At 38.0% G+C, this 16937-nt stretch overlaps 1 protein-coding gene and 1 long non-coding RNA gene across 2 annotated transcripts in view; one reads left to right on the top strand and one right to left on the bottom strand.

Moving 5' to 3' along the window:
- Positions 1-16937, bottom strand: part of LOC112157220 (VPS10 domain-containing receptor SorCS1) — a gene marked incomplete in the record, with an annotated part of 185039 nt that overhangs the window by 132035 nt on the left and 36067 nt on the right.
- On the top strand, positions 13498-13960 carry LOC118599161. Its single transcript, XR_004948461.1, has 2 exons — positions 13498-13596; positions 13683-13960. It is a non-coding gene; the product is annotated as an uncharacterized LOC118599161 (long non-coding RNA).

The following is a 16937-nucleotide window of genomic DNA, read 5'->3' on the forward strand; positions in this document are numbered from 1 at the left end:
TATAGATTGAAAAGCGCCGCTGTTTTCTTTAATCCCTCCGCAGGATTACAAGCAAACCAAGTGAACTTAACCCTCCATAATCTCCTCCTTTGAACTGTGAGGTGCTCCTCATCCTCAGTTTCATCATCTTCATCCATCGACTCAGCCTCTGTTTATGAATCTTCCTCAGATTCAGCCTCTTTCTTTTGTCCTATATGCCTTACGTATAGTCCAGGGGTCTGAAACCTGCGGCTCCAGATCCACATGTGGTTTTTTTTCCTCTCCATGGTGCCCCTTGGCCAAACATAAAATAAGTCAGGGAGATGCTGAACCAGCATGTCGACCATCTGAGTCAGCAGCTCACTGCTAATGGCTGCCAAACCAAAACTACCAAAAGAAAACAAATACATAAAGCCTGCAAACTAAGACTACAGAGGTCCAACCACAAACTAAAATAACAAAACCCAGCAGTGTAAGACTACTGAGGACAATGAGGGTGAAAAGAAAAAAATAAAAATGAGCATTTCTTTTAAAATAAGAATTACTCAATTAGCATTTATTTAATTTAGATTAGTTAAATTTATAAATTAATGGTTGAGGTGCACATAGATGATAAACTTTGTAGATTTTTACATTCACGTTGACCTGAAGACATCTTGTTTGATCAACTCTACCTCCAGAATGAACAGATTTTATATGCAAAGCAAAACTTTGGTAAAACGTTTGATCTTTTATGAGTTGAAAGCACATATTATCTTATGCTGCAAAACATTGGTTGCTAGCTACCCAGAACTGCACTGAGATGATCCTGTTTGGCACAGAGCATCTTTTATTTTGAAAAAAAAAAAAATATATATATATATATATATATATATATATATTTAATCCAATTTTGAGAGATGGTAAATTATTTTAATATTTTTGCTCTTGTCTGTGCCAAAAAAATAGACAAAAAAAGGCATGAATGTCTTTAAGAAATGTCCAAATTTCTTAAAGGTTAAAGTAAGAAAGTAAGACTATACGGCTTCTTCTAGGTTTTGATCAGTAGAAAACGAGGCAAAATGGCTCTTTTACTTTTTAAGGTTGCCAACCCCTGATATAGGGGTTTATCCGTACGGGTCCTCCAGGTATTTGGATGTTTTGAAAAGGAAGCGATCCATACATCATTACCATTGACCTTAAAATCCCTGGACATATCAACCCCTCTCTTCTCTCATGTTCCAAATTGGAAGTTCTCGCTGGTTCCAAGTAGGTCAAAATCCCATAGACTGAGAAACAGACAATTACTCTATTAACAATTCTTCATCTGAAACCTTATTCTTACCATGTTCTTGCTGATCTTAATTTTTTTAAGAGATTTTCTTTATTACAAGTTTTTCAAGTCATAAACTGACCTATCAGAGGTCTCAGTAAAAGCATGTGGTCCCCGCTGGCCCCACCATGAACGTTTGATTGACAGATTCTCCCATGCTGCTTTAAGTGGAAGAGCTGTAGAGTTCAAACAAGATTGGTGACAGTTTCTCCTCTAAAAAACATGACTCAGACTGACTTGGATCAATCACTGGGTCGACGGGTTTCAAAATAGTGGTGGACGAACACGGAGCCACGTTGTCGGCTTTGGCCTGATTTTGTGAAGGCTGGAGGTAAGGTCTTTTCTATGGGTGACCTTGTTTTGTCCAATGAAATAATATGTGTCTATGGTCATTACCAAACCCAAGTCTCTGATTGGTCACAATTCAGCTTTTTGACATTTAAGCAGTCAAAACAGGTTTACGGACATTTCCATAGACTTTTCATTGAAAGTGGCCACTCTAACGCGAACTGATGTGACCAGTGTGAATGTGGCTTCAGGGTCTCCATGAAATTGGAACTTCCCATCGTCGTGTGTGTGTGGTAAGTAGACTGTGAAAGATTTATAAGGCTGTAACACACATACAAGTGACGTGGGGGTGATGCTGTTGTATGGTGTCCTTACCCTGCCCCCTGCAGAAAATAAAAATCTGTATGAATGTTTTTGCACTATGGGCTCATCGAGTGGTCTAAAATCCTAAAATTTCAGGTGGGTCACCTGTTGGCCCCCTACAGGTTTGCCCACTTTTTACCTGCACATAGCTAGTATCTACTCTATAAGGGCAGTTGTGACAAAGGAATCATTCTTTTCCTCAGCCTCTACCTCACCTTCAGTTGTATTCTCAGCCTCAGTTTTTTTTTTCTTTTTTTTTATCCTTAGGCTCATCCTCATCCCCATCTTCAGACTGATGTTCATCCTTAGCTTCACCATGGTCTTATTGTGATTTGCTGCAGCAGTTTTACTCTTGAGTTCTTCAGTTCAGTCAGGCCATAAATCTTTATTATAGATTTACCTTAAAAACTGCAAAGCGATGGAGATGCTGCAGCTGATGCGCCATGCATCTAAAGTCAATGCTTTATGGGATCATTTAGACCATTTTACTGCAGCAATAATCCCTCCGATTTTTAAAAAAGAACCTGGGAACAAACAGACGTTCAGGTGTTATTACAGAAAATAAGAAAGAGTGCAACAAACACTACAGCTACTCTTTTTTCTGAATTGTATTTAGATCTTAAAGCACAAAATTGTGGCTTTCCTCAAACTAATTTGTAATAAGAAAGTATTTCTGAGAGCTCTGAATTTGCATAGAACTAAAAAGGTGTGTTAATTTTGTGCTACGTTTGCTTATCCCAGCAAGTTCTGGTCCAAGCTTTCTACATATTATTCCCTCGCCTGCTATAAAGCAGCCTGCATATATTACACATTTACATTACAGCTTCATCCATCCTTGGGGAAATGCACTCTCCATTTGGTAACACCACAGTGTTTATTCCATTTCTATAAAAGAAAACATGGTTTGAGCCATGCGGGGAGCAGTGACCATTTTTCATCTTAAATGCAGCATGAATTTACATTATTTGATGAATTATCTTAAATATGTGCAACAAGCTTTCAGCCAGAGAGAAGTCCACTGGTGAAGCAGAGGTTCAGTGATGTGCTGACACCAGCTGGGGAGGGGGCTGAGGCAGCGGGGAAAAACAAGACAGAGCCTAATGGCCGCACCGAGGCACGCCTCAATGGAAGAGGGATTTTAATCAGAAGAAAAGTTAATCCCCAATCAATGAAAATGTAAAGCACCAGCATCCTGTGGTATTTGTGCTGATAGGAGCTTTAAGGGGCTCAGACTGCATTCATGAGCGGCTGGTACGACTCCGAGTCATGTCTCGACCACAAATAGAAGAGAGTCGCATCGGTTATTTCTCATATAAGAGGACAGAAAGGCTGCAGGTTCTTTCTTGGTTTAAAAGGACTGTCCGAACAGCCAGGTAGCAGTGAAGCTGCTTTGCTGGATTCATTTGCATCTCACAAACACTCCTCATTTTGTCCTCAATAAATCACATCTGCGGACCCTCAGAGAACGGCTCGGAGCTCACAGATTCCCTCCACGCTGACGCCGTCATAATCAGATTCACCACCTATTTGTTGGGCTGCGGGGACATTTTTCAGCTCAGCTCACGTCACCTGGCGTTTCTTTTGGTGATAAAACAACTGAATTGTTGGAAAAGCCTTCAGGATTTGCATGAGCTTTGGTGGCAGCACCGTGTGTGCTTGTCTGTTGCCGTGTTTAGGGACGGGACTATCATTCATGTCATTTGAGAAACATTGACAGTGATGTTTTTATTGTGCGGAGCAGCAGTCTGCGAGCAGGCATTCTTCCAGAAACCTCAACAGAGAGCTTCTTTTTGGCATTCCGCCTGCAGACTCTGTCGGTACGGTGGATCCAGATGGAGGTTCCGAGAAACACCTTTGTCTCATCTGAGCTTTTTTCATTTACTGAATTAAAAAAAAAGAAAACAATGGAAAACAATGAAGATTACCAGACTATTTTGTAGATCTTTGTTTCCGAGAACCCTAAATATTCTGATTGTTTTCTTTATTCTTTAAATATATATATATATATATATATATTCAAATGTATGTCATGTTTTAACAAAAATATTCATGATTTATCAATATCTATTAAAATATAGACATTAAGAAAGATGGGGAAAATTCAAACAATTAGAAGTTTCATTTGCTGCATAACTTTAGTTTAGTTTTTGTTAATTTCTCATATTTTTTCCTGCTGATACTTTATTTTTTTATACGTTGTGTTTACCAGTGTAAAATGTACTTCTTAAATCAACACAGCTCCTCTTCTTTCAACCTCAAGAGTTTCATTGCAATAAAAAAAATGTTTTTCAAGTTATCTAAGAACGATCGAAATATGATTCTTTGGATCTCATATAAATGTTCTCTATAAAAACTAGGTCAATGACTCTGCCCTTTTGTGTTTCTACAGCAACCAAGGGACAGAAGTCAATAGAATTCTAAAGTTAAAATTTTCATTATAAAGTTCCTTTATTTTGAAAATGGTGTGAAAATGGTGATAACACAGCATGTACTAAAACACCATGTTACACATTATGGCAAATATGTGTGTCTGTGTGTTTTTTTTAAATATTGACACTTTCAAACAAATTAAATAAAGTCCCTCCTAATTAAAGCAGTCAAGGCTTGGTCACTGGTGTGGAGGATCTCTTTTAGAAAAACGCTGGAATTAAAACAAATGTAAAAATAATTAGAAAAAGGTGAATCACCTGTGATAATGCTATTGTGAATGCTTTTTGCTGAAAGTAGTCACTGAAGATACTGAAGCTTTTTGCCGAAGGGATTTGCTGGAGATGCAAAAGCTTTTTCCAAAATGTTAAATTTGCTAAAAGATAAGAAATATCTTGAAAGAAGTATGAAAGAGTGTTGACCTAAATTTCTGAAAAATGCATAGTAAAATTGCTTAAAAATCCCTAATATATGCCAGTTTTGCAAAAATATTTAGTGTGTTGCGTAACTCTTGTGCTATCGTAGGTATGTTGACGTTGGGAGTGGGGTCATCTGGACCCCACAAGACAGTGCAGGGTAATATTTTTGTGTAATTTGTATGAGATTCTTTCATTAAAATGGAGATAAAATACAGTTATTTGTATGCATTGTATGCACCGTTTTTTAGAGAGTGTCTTTTACATTTGTTACAGTTTTCACCATCTGGAGAAGAAATTAAAAGCTCAAAACATTCCATATGGTCCTGGTCTTCAATGGTTTAGCTGCGTGTTCAAGTCATAACATAACAGAGGTTATTAAACAAAAGTAGGAAACCACAATGGTTACTTTAAACCCAACATCAAAACAACTGGTCACTCAGGGTTCCACTTACTACAGATTGAAGCGACACAACACACCAGTTAGAGGGGAGACATCATCCTCTCCAAACTCTGACACTAGGTAGAAAGCTAAGACGCACGACTAAACCACTCAAAAATCAGATAAACTTGGGCGTCATTGAATTTCTTCATTTTGACATTCAAAACACTGGGCAGAAATCACATTGCATCAGACCGGGCCCTCTTTAATTAAACAGTGGGAATCCCCTGGTCCACACCAGTCCTAAGTCAGTTGCTAGGTGCCAGCCGAGGTGGGGAGGAGGACTGCCAAGATGGAGAACCCCGGCGAAAGCTGCAGCTGGAGAGATCTGTGAGAAGGACCTGAAGAATGCAGGTTGTGGGAGAATGTGACTGAACGCGCACTGGGTCCTTCTCGCGGATCTCCCCAACTGACTGCTGGGGTTCTTCTGTCTTGGTGGATCACTACCAACATTGAAGCCAGGAACTTCATAGCCTTCATCAAGAACTCAACAGCCATGAGGAAAATGACCCTGTAGGCCAACCCCAAACCAATTGCACAAGTCAAGAGAAGTCTTTACCAAGGAGACACTTTGTTCCTGCTGCAGTTCTTCATAGGCCAGAATCTCTTCAGCCAGATCATCACCAAGACTGGTTACAGACATTGACTACAGAGTGAGTAACTGCCAGCCACCTCTTCACATGGATGAGATTTAGTTCTAATCTAGGATTATACAAGACATCTACAACACCAGGATCTACAGCAAGGGTGTCCAAAGTTAGTCCTCGAGGGCCGGCCTCCTGCTGGTTTTCCTGAAATCCTGCTTTATCTGCTGCTGATTACCTGCGTCAGGTGCATTTGGCCTTTAAGGAGCTTCAATTGCAGGTTGGTTGGAAAACATGTAGGACACCGGGCCTCAAGGCCTGGATTTAGACACCCCTAATCAACAGCTATGACGTTGAATGTCATTCAGATTGGACAAGTATGCCTGGATTATAGCAAAGAGAGGAGATATAATCACACTCAAAGGGGTTGTTGCACCAGAAGACAAAATAGCAGAGGGCATCTTAGAGTCCTTAGGTAACCATGACGCAAGGAAAACAGCGACTGGAAGTACATAAATAGAGAAAGGCAAGTTCTGAATACTCAGGTGAAAGGCAGGAACAAATCAGGACTATCAAACCTTTTGCCCTGCTGGCTTTGAGATACCCCACTGGCATAATCATCTGTTTTATATTTAGTACAGACATATCAACCTCACAAAGGTAACTATTTTTGAAGCAGCAGAGTGCAAGCTTTTGAACTCCTTGTATTTCCTTGATGCCAAACAGTATCTAGTGGTGAATGTCAATGTAGATGAGTTACTGCAGTTTACTGCTGCTTACAGGTACAACTACTTCATTATCATTTTTTTAATGTATAATCTGAGTTTTTGGCATAAACTAAGACAAGGATGGGCAAACTAAAGCCAGGGAACCAGATGCAGGTTAAACTATTTAACCTCCCCTGTCAAAATAAAATAAATTGTCTTCATGTTTTATTCTCCCTGTTAATCTGGTAGATGAGGCACTACCAAATACATCAACTTTTGCAGAAAACGATTCTGCATTCTGAAAATTTGGAGGTTCATATGTGTTTTCCAAGTTGGAAAGTCATTTTTTTTTTTTCAATCATTCTAACACCACATGAATGCAGCATTTGCATTTTCCCTGAAGGACATCAGCAAATTGGCACTAAAATCCAAACAAAAGCCTCCATTTTGAAATAAAAATTCCAAAATGTTCTTTTTACAAATGTTTTATTTGATTCGAAACTAAAGTACGTTTCCATCCAACTACCATGTTATTTATTTCTTTTATAAAGCGGATTACTGGAGCACTCCACGCATCTGCTCATTGTTGTTAAAAGTTGTTAAAGTTCGCTCATTCACGATTTAAGCAGTTTAATGTGAAAGGTGCAAGAAGACTGTCAAAGCAAACATTGAATGCACACATTAAATCACATTCAGGCTTCATAAGAAACCAAAAATCAATGGAATGATGAGGTTACATCAGAAAACGTCAAATCCGATAGTTCTCAAGAGCATTTCTGGAATCCTGACAGTAGTAGTAAACTAGAACAAAAATCAAACATCAGAACTTCATCAGGAAAATATTCTTGGTTTAGAACACATGAAGACAAATATCCAGTAACATCAATCTCAGCTGTTAGACAGGCTTTTAAGGAAAAAATAATCAGTATGAATCAGTTTTACTGTGCCAGGAGGAAGTTTTTAGACACACGATCCGTGGATACAGCCGTGGGAGATCAATATGGTCCGAATTAATGGGGAACTTAACAAGGCACTTAAAACCCTCTTAACAGGCCAGATAAAACCCGGCGAACTCTGAATGGTAATGAACATTTTTTACCCCACAAAGCCGCTGGCTTTATTATCTGAAACAAATGAAGCAGACACTTAACCGAGACACAGAGATTGACTTCTAAATAAATTAGAATGGCTCCAAATCCAACAGCGGCCCCTGTTAGCCGTTCTGCAGCAGATCCAGGGGTAGCAGGCGAGCGGTGGAGATGTGATTTGGAATATTTTTGCATTCAACCACCTTCTCCTTGAAGCACTCCACAAAGACAGATCATCTGAGACCATCAGCAGCTTCAGGCTGTGGTTTGACATCTGAAGAACGAAGGAGCGATTCATCACGACTCCTGATTCCTGCGGCGATAACAGACCGACAGGATAATGTCGATCGGGTTGTTTAACTGTCCGCTCATTAAACCAGTTCCTGGATCGAGGTTATGTTTCTGTAGCTGTGTGAGCTGGGGGAGCTCAGGATGAATTTCAAGGGTTACAGAAAGAGATCTGAAACCAAATTTACATGTGTGTGGAAGAGCAGAGCTTTACTTGGTTCTTAAAAATGGCCGGTTTGAATGGAGGAACCAAGGATGGAATTAGTTTTCGGTAAAAGGGTGATTTTAATTGTTTGAATCCTTTATTGAAGCACAAACTCTGTCCCTGGATTCACAAGTGATTTTGGGTGAGTTTTAATGTATTTTTGCAGGTTATAGAGGAAATGTAATTATCAGAAAAATACGTTTTACATGCTGGGCAGCAACCACTAACTCACAGGAACATCATCCTTTTTTGTAGCATTTTTAATTCCAGTGGACCTGAGGATTTGAATAGAAATTATGCAAAAAGTTTCTGAAACTTCTGTTAAGTTCTGTGTCGTATTGAAGGTCAGAGAGGTGAGTCAGACCATCTGTCAGAGGAGGTCATGAATTTTGAATGCGTCATGGGAAAACTCAATGAAGCAATTTGTCCTTACATGACTTATAGGAGCCACTAAAGTATTTATTGGATCTGATGTTCCCTAACAAGGTGGCTTGAAAAACTAAAACGATTTTATTAAGGCAAATCTCGTCAAACTCCAAATTTATTTATTTAACCAATCTAGAAAACAAACACCTGGGGATTAAGAAACCAATGATCTGACCCAACAAAATGCTGTTTTATATCAACAATATACATACATAGAACATGAATAATAGGCACCAGGTTAATTTATAATTAGAACTTGTACATGTAAGATCCAACACATTCTCACTCCCAACTCGTCGCACATTGACATTTGGCTAAGGACCACTCCGCAATGAAACTTGCTGTTTCGGAGGTTGGAAACAGCAAGTTGAGGATACCCAAAACGTGAATTTTTGATGCAGAGGGGTCCTTAACCAAACGTCAATATGTGACGCGTTGGGAATGAGTGGAATACAGGGCTGTGTAAGGAAGGGCATCCAGCATGAAAATTTCAGCCAAATCCCCTGTGTAAATCAGTGAAAAGCTGATTGATCAACATAATCAAATAAAAAAAAAGCATTTTTTGCATGTTTTTTTTTAATTGTATCTAAATATATTTTTTTCTTACTCTGAGTAACCAAATGATAATTAAACATAAGCTAAATAAAACCTTTTCCCAGCTGTAAACCAGCCACTGCTGCAGCCTGTCTTAGCAGGAGGGGGGGGACCCCCAGTTCCTTTATGGAGCTCCAGGCGCTTTTCTGCATTACCATCTCTGTTGGCGAATGACAGCATTTAGTTTTGCTTAATACGTTCAATAATGAAAAAAATATTACTCCATTAATGCATTCAATTGGAGAACCATGGCGAACCAATTTGAGACATCAGTATAATACCCGCCCACATGAGACCCCCCCCCTGTTTGCCGAGCATTCGCGACTGGATTTCTAATTTCTAACACGAGCAACACACTTTGTTAAATTATTCAGCACTGTGATGGGAGCCCCACTCCCCCAAGCAGATGGCTCCTTTTGCTCTAATCAGTGTGCTAAAGACTGGCTAACGCAAACTTTAATGAGTTCAATGCAAACTTTCTCTTTGTCGCTCGCAGCTGCAGAGCCACAAATCAATCCATTATCACAGGTAAAACAACAGCCGAGCGAGGGGGAGGGAACTCGGGTCATTACTGATGACAAATGGAAGGCCCGAGGACGAGAAGTGATTCATCCGAATCTCCTGCATCCATGGCCAACTGGGATGTTCAGACCGGAGATCCCACATCCGTTCTTTAACATAATCAGCCTGAGTCAGACGACTTTGTTTATCTGGCATTTAAGAAGATTTTAATCAAACTAAATTAAGTTTATTCCGATTCCCCGTTCATCATAAGCTGCATCTGAGGAAAAGTAAACACGTTTAATAAAGGCCAAATTCACTTTAATTCCATTAAGTTGAAAATAAGAGCAAGACTAACCCAATGCATTTTGGTTTACCTCAGTGTGTCGGAGAAAAAGTCAACAAAACTCTTTGAAAATCGTGATTAATTAGCAAATTCTCACCTTGAAAGTTTAATGTTAGTTTATGCAAAAAAGGTTCAACTAAAAATTCAAGGTTGCAAAACCATCAAAAAGATTGTTGTGTTTGCAACTTTTCTAGTTTTTACAAACCAGCATACCAGCGCTGCGTGAGAAACAATTCATTGATGCCCAACTGATTCAATCAGGAATGAAGCCATGGAGCGTTAATATGGGGGCGCTTTTCCATTAGTCTATTTAGTTCTAGAAATAAATAAATAACAGTTCCCATTGCGACAAATAAAGGAGTTTTTACTTTTTGTAACCATTTAAACAAAATACTAATAAAAAATAAGTATTTTTCCTAACTTTTAATGATAAATGTGCCCAGAAAATTTCAAAAGAAATGCAAGAATGTACAAATTCTTAATATTTCACAACTTATTGCTTTTATTCAATAAACAGGATCAGTGAGGCTCATGATGTAGTTAGAAAACATGTTTATCCAACTTCCTGCTATTAGAAGGACTAAAGTGCATCACTGTGAGATCATTTCTAACACAATAATATTGAAAGAATTGTGGGAAAATGTTATTGTAACAATTGATGCATATTTTATTGTCTATTGCTTATGTTTTGTATTGATGTTTAGCTGCTATGCTTTTTTAGTCATCCTGTAAATATCCTTCATCTTCTTTTTATATTTTATCTTATTTTTTATTAACCTGTGAGCTGAAAAGTAAGCATTTCATTGTACAGGGAAACCTGTTTCCCTACTTTGCAGATGACAATAAACCCTTTGAATCCTGAATCTTTGAATTCAATGGTAAGAAAGGCAGTGCCAAAGATGAATATTTTAAGAGAGAATGCAACTCTGGTTGTAAGCCGGGCCCGTCTTGCAGTTCTAGCAACTAGCAGTTGACTTAGAACTGGTGAGGACCGGAGGAATCTGACTGTTTAATATTATTATTATTATTTTATTCGTTAATAGTAAAAACATACAATATAAACATGAGTTGCAAACTCAAACATGATGGAAAAAGAAAAAAATGAAAAGGGGACAGAAAGAAGAAAAACTTGTTTTTTTCTGCCCCTTTTAACAAAACAATAAATATAAATCAATTTAAAAAAAGAAAGATACAGATACACAAGCATTCAGTCGATTTAGTATACAATAAGAGAAGATTGGGAAAGAAAAAAACACAATTTTACAATTACAACACCAACCAGTGAGAAATTAACAATATACCACGGAGAATTGTTATTTATATTAGATTGCTTTATAGTCATTGACTATACTGTTTTGAATGTAGTTTTTAAAACTTGATACTGTTGTAGCATTTTTAATTTCTAGGCTCAATTTATTGGAATTAAAACAAAGCATCAGGAGGGCCTGCAGCGGGTGCTGTCCATGGTGCTGAAACATTGTGATTTTTCCCAGTGACCTGACTTGGTCTGATTGTCAAAGTGAAGAAATTAAACAGATCTTTGTGTGGTTCATTCGTACGTCTTCTGTGGTTTGATGGGGTTAATTTGTGACACATCTGTGAAAATTGCATGTAAAACACCACTATTTTTTCCACGTATATCCACCTTTGACCTATTTTCTTACGTGGAATATGGACAAAATGAATGTAGCGGTAGTGCGACATGCCCTTTAGCATCTTTTTTTTTTTTTTGGCAAATCGGAAGGTGAACCCTGTCAGTGATTGTGATTTCACACTAGGGTTGGGCACCGAAGTTCGGTTCCAAGTAGGAACCGTTGTGATTTCCGCGGTTCTACCGAAACCGAAAGATGCGGCTGCAAACGGTGCCGGATTTCGGTTCCAAATTGAAGTTTCATTTGTCTGTGGACATGTCAATCACTTGTACTCCCTTCTGATTTTTTACGATTCAGCCTATCTTGTGTTCGTGGGCGGGCTCATATAAAACCGCCGAGATGGTCGGCTTCCGCAACGTCGGTGGGCGGGACTTTCGCTGTGAATAGTGGAGTTTCCGCAATTTTTAAACAACGCTGGAGCCCCATCCCAAAATGAAACAATGAATCGTTTCCTCCTTGTTGGGCTGCTAATAGCAGAAAGCTCGGCTCGGCTCCGCCCACCACCACAGCGGGTCGTCATCATCTGCTGCGCTTTGCAGCCGTGTGATTGACATTTATCTTCCGCCTTATTTTATTGAAATAAAATATTGCTTTTGCCCAAAAACAACTGCAAATAAATGCCACATTCCTGATTTAATTTAATAAAATGTCAGGCTAAAATTTCAAGGACGTTTAAGTTTATTTAAGACGGAGTTTTATATTATGCTTTATATTACGTGCGCACAGCTGCACGGCAGGAGGGAGTCTGCGCTTGTTTGAAGCCGTTCTGCTTTGGATTTAGGAAGATAAAGGCATTATTTTTTATTACTGAAGTACCGCAATAAGCACCGAAAGGGAACCGAAACCGAAACAAAAGAACCGCGGTAGCACCGGAACCGCATCAGATCCCATCGGTGCCCAACCCTATTTCACACCCTTAAACTTCTGGACCAATGAGTGAAAAAGAAACTAAGAAAGTACTGTAAACAGTATGCAGAAGGATTGGGAATAAACCAACATTAGAGTGAAAAAACAGTCATTACAGCAGCTCTAATATGGATTTCAAACTGAGCCAGAAGAACAAAGTTTGTTACTTTTCCATTTGTTCATTTTAAGCTATTGTAAACTAACTGATAAATTCATGAATGCAGGTGAAGGAAATGTGTGTGTGGGGTTTCCTGGAGCCTACACACCCCATAGTAAGGCTGCTGCTCCTGCATACTGACTAAAGCTAGTTTAGGTGCTTGAAACATATGCATAAGTTGTCATGTCTTCCTGGTCAGAGGCTAAAAATATGTTCACAAAGAAAAAGGAACAGACATTTTTGCAGCTTTAACTTGTTTTCTAAGACACATTTTAGGTTGTTTTCCAGATCATGTTGTTGGGTTTTTGAAGAAGTCTCTTTTGAGCTAATCTAAACTGTGTTTTCCAAAACGTAGACTACTGTAGTAAAACTAGATGGAGCAGTGGGGCCATGACAAAGGAAGTGTCCAGGGAAGACAAATCTGGAAGACGCCCACAGCCTTTAAAAAGTTATTTGATTTAAGGAAGGAAGTGCCGTCGTACCATGGATTGGGGGTCTTTTCAAAACAGGCCTGCAGCTCCAGCAGACTCAAACACTCTGCCACATACATAATTAAATGTTACTTTAAATATAATAGCATTATGAATATATTAAGACGAGAACCTGTTATAAAAAAGAAGAATCTGCTTTTTGCTGCTATTTTTAATAAATACATTCTGAAAAAGAAGGATTTTAGTGTATTTTTTGAGAAGCACATTCTACCTAAAAACAAAAATAACATTTACAACTGAAAAAAATCATTTTTAAAATGTAATTGTTTATATTTTTAATTATGTGTAAAGAAATAAGACAAAACTGTTTTAAATGCAAACTGTCAAAATATAAATGCAAAACCATTTCTCTGTAAACAACAAAACAAACGCAAATGACATCTGAAAGCAAACTGGAAATGACTGCAAACATTTGTGTGATGAGGTCTTTGGAATGACAAACCACGATTGGTAATTTGTTCTAATTATGCAGAATAACGCGATTCTTCATGAAGCTCCATTCTTTTGCAGACTTTGGATAAATGCAAACAAATGTGAGGGAGAGTGAGCATGGGAAAGCTGGTGGCCCGGTCCAGCTGTTCAGCCCGGATAACAAAGAGTCTCCGTTCAGAGTCGAACTCGTCTGTGAAAAACTCCTCAGCTTTGTTTTCTCTCTGAAACAAAACGAGCGATCGAGTTTGGTGCAGATGATAAATACCAGCCAGCAACTGCTTTGAAGAACCTTGACTTCAATATTAAAGAATAGCAGAGAAGTGAATGCTAAAGAATTAAACTGATTCTACCCCAGATTAATAATCTGATGTTACTTTGTTCTGTGGACTCAAAACTTGCAAACTCTGCCCAAAAAGTGGAGGAGTGTTTGTTTATTTGCATGTTTTCATCATCAATTGCTGTTTTGTCGGGTCGACCGTGACCTATAGAAATCTTCTATTTAGGTTTTTGTCAGGTAAATGTATGGAATAAATGTCAGCTTGCACACAAAAATGCTTTAAAGTGAAGTTTTGATACAACAGGTGTCATAGATACACAGAACAACAGATATGCAATGAGTTCAACTGAACCTCAGACTTTGAAAACTTAAAACTTTGTTGGAACCGTCTTTCTCCTTCACGTCTTTTTCTGACCATTGAATCATAAACTCTGACCTTAGCTATGTTTTTTTCTGCCTTCATCTGCTTCTGTCGCAACCTCCTTGATAAATTATAAAAGCATTGCTGGATTTATTTTTGCAACTTTATACATCAGTATCCCCACTATCAAGCATGGGGGTGGAAATATAATGGTTTGGGGCTGTTTTTCTGTAGAGAGAGAGAACAACTGATCCTTATAAAGGAAAGGATGAAAGTGACAGTGTGTGGTGGGAGTTTGGGCAAAAACTTCCTTACATCGGTGACAGCATACACGGTCAAATATCTTCCAGCAAAACAAAGATCCAAACTTATCAAAACAAAATAGTGGCTACATAAAAGGTATTTTTAATGTACTGTAGAGATCCAGTCACACTCTGGACCTCAATCTAAAAGAGAATCTTTGTTGAAAACTTGTGTTGCCCAGTGACAGCCCCAGAACATCAGAGCTCTTGAGGAGATCTGCATGGAAGAATGGACCGAAATAGCTGCTTGAGTGTGAGCAAACCTGATGAAAACAAAGTTACAAACTTAAAAAAAAAATCATACAAAGTGGTTTTTTAACATTCTGATTCATTCACTTGAAGTTCACTCATGACAAAAATAACAGACATTTCATTTTGTAATTGGAACAATTTGCAGAGTTTATGACAGAAATATTTTTTTGACCTGCAGGAAATGCATGAATCATTTTTCTTGTACATTTCTCACATTTTTGAGGCACAAGACAGTTTTTCAAAATAAAAGTCACTATTTAATTAATGGTTCTATTTTTTTATTTTTATTTTATTTTTTTTTTTACTCATGATGTGAAAACCCATTTGGTCTAACCAATCGGCTTTTGAGAACATTAAATAAATATTTAACCCCTTAATGTCTAAACTTATTTCAAGCGATGAAGAGAAAAAAAAAATGTAAAGTGTAAAAGTAACCAAATTAGATGTAATTTAAGTGTAATTTAAGTGTAATATTTGACCATATGAATCAAAATTAAATCAGTGGCACAAAAAAACGTTCTCAGATTACTTACCTTTACTTATATGAGGAATTTTCTTTTTAAGTTACCAGATGAATAGAAAGAAAGTAAGAAAAACTAAATTATCAGGAAAGGGGCACATTACACAGAACATCCTCAGCAAGGACTTTTTCCAGTTTGCATTCATCAGGAAGCTGCTGACCGTTTCTGTAAAATTCAGTGACCTAACTTTAGTGACCCAACTTTATGAGAGTGGACTCCTCCACTAATAGTGGGAGCTAATGACTCGAGCATTTCTGTATCAGTGAAGCCTTAACCACAGTGAACCTACAGCGCTCGCACATTCTTTTATCAGACATATTATTAGACTCAAAGACACGGTTTTATTAGTCCCAATGGAAATCATCTCCTCCTTTGATCTTTACAAGAAACCATTAGTTTCTAATTTAACCATGACTTCAAGAAAATGGCTATGAAGCTGCAGAGCAACTGTCTCTCCTTCTATGCCTTTTGATTTAGGAAAACTTTTAGGAAGTCATTGACTCGGTAAAAGAAAAAGAAAAACTCCAGCTCATTTTTAACATCAAAAATGAACATCCATGAGTGACTCCTTTGGTCTAATGAGACATAAACCTGAAATACTTCCCTTCAAAAAAGCCTGAAATACTTCCCTCTGTTACACACACAAACCTTCATGTGATGAAAAACTGAAGCAGCTTTCATTTGGTATCTGGAGTTTTTACTAAAATTGTAAGTTGACAATGAATATTTTACAGTTCTCGTGGGAACTCTACATTGGACCACATCATGTTTGGCATGCCAAACACTGATTTAATCCAAGCTTTATTTATGCAAAATAGGTGACAATGCACAAAAGAGCATTGATCACATGAAAAGATGTATTGTGCCAGTTTATAGTAAAGTTTGCTCATTTCAACTTGAAGCTTTGGGAAAGTAAGAACAAATGAAAGCAAAACAATTCAATTTGTTTTAATTTGAAAGTCTGATGATGTGATGAGCACAGCTTTTAAAAACAAACAGAAACAGATAGAACACTAGATCAATACCACAGTCAGTGACCGCATGACAGTGATGGTAGTCCTGTGGTTTTTTGGCGTGGAGCTTCAGTGACTTGAGTGATTTTGTAACTGTTTTACATTCTTGAAACCAAGATGTGATACAGGACAGAAACATGTGGAAAATCTAGAAGTAATAAAAAGCAGCAATAAAAAGTTTCCACATCAACTTGTGGTACATGATCAAGCTTTATCAAAGAGGAATTACAAAATGATATGCAGATGATGAAACTCAGTTCCTCTGTGTCTGGTTTGACTTAATGGCACATGCAAAAAGAAGCAATACCTTCAGTTAGGAAGTATCAGAAACAAGCTATGAACATCCCGACTCTGCAAGTGTTGTAGCCTGTAAATACAGTATCAAGTTAATTTAGATACCGTCCATGAAAAATGTTTTGGCAATAAGGGTATTTTTTCCATCTTAGCATTGAGAATAATTTTTTACTTTATTTATTTACTATTTTATTTTGAAAATGCCTGCTAGGGGCAGCATGATATTCCCCTTTAGTTTGAGAGTCTGCATGCTCAGAAAAAGATATGTTCATGGTGTGTATGTGATCATGTTCTCTTGCTCCGGCTGCCTCAG

The sequence above is a fragment of the Oryzias melastigma genome, linkage group LG1 (assembly GCF_002922805.2).
Source record: "Oryzias melastigma strain HK-1 linkage group LG1, ASM292280v2, whole genome shotgun sequence".
NCBI lineage: Eukaryota > Metazoa > Chordata > Actinopteri > Beloniformes > Adrianichthyidae > Oryzias > Oryzias melastigma.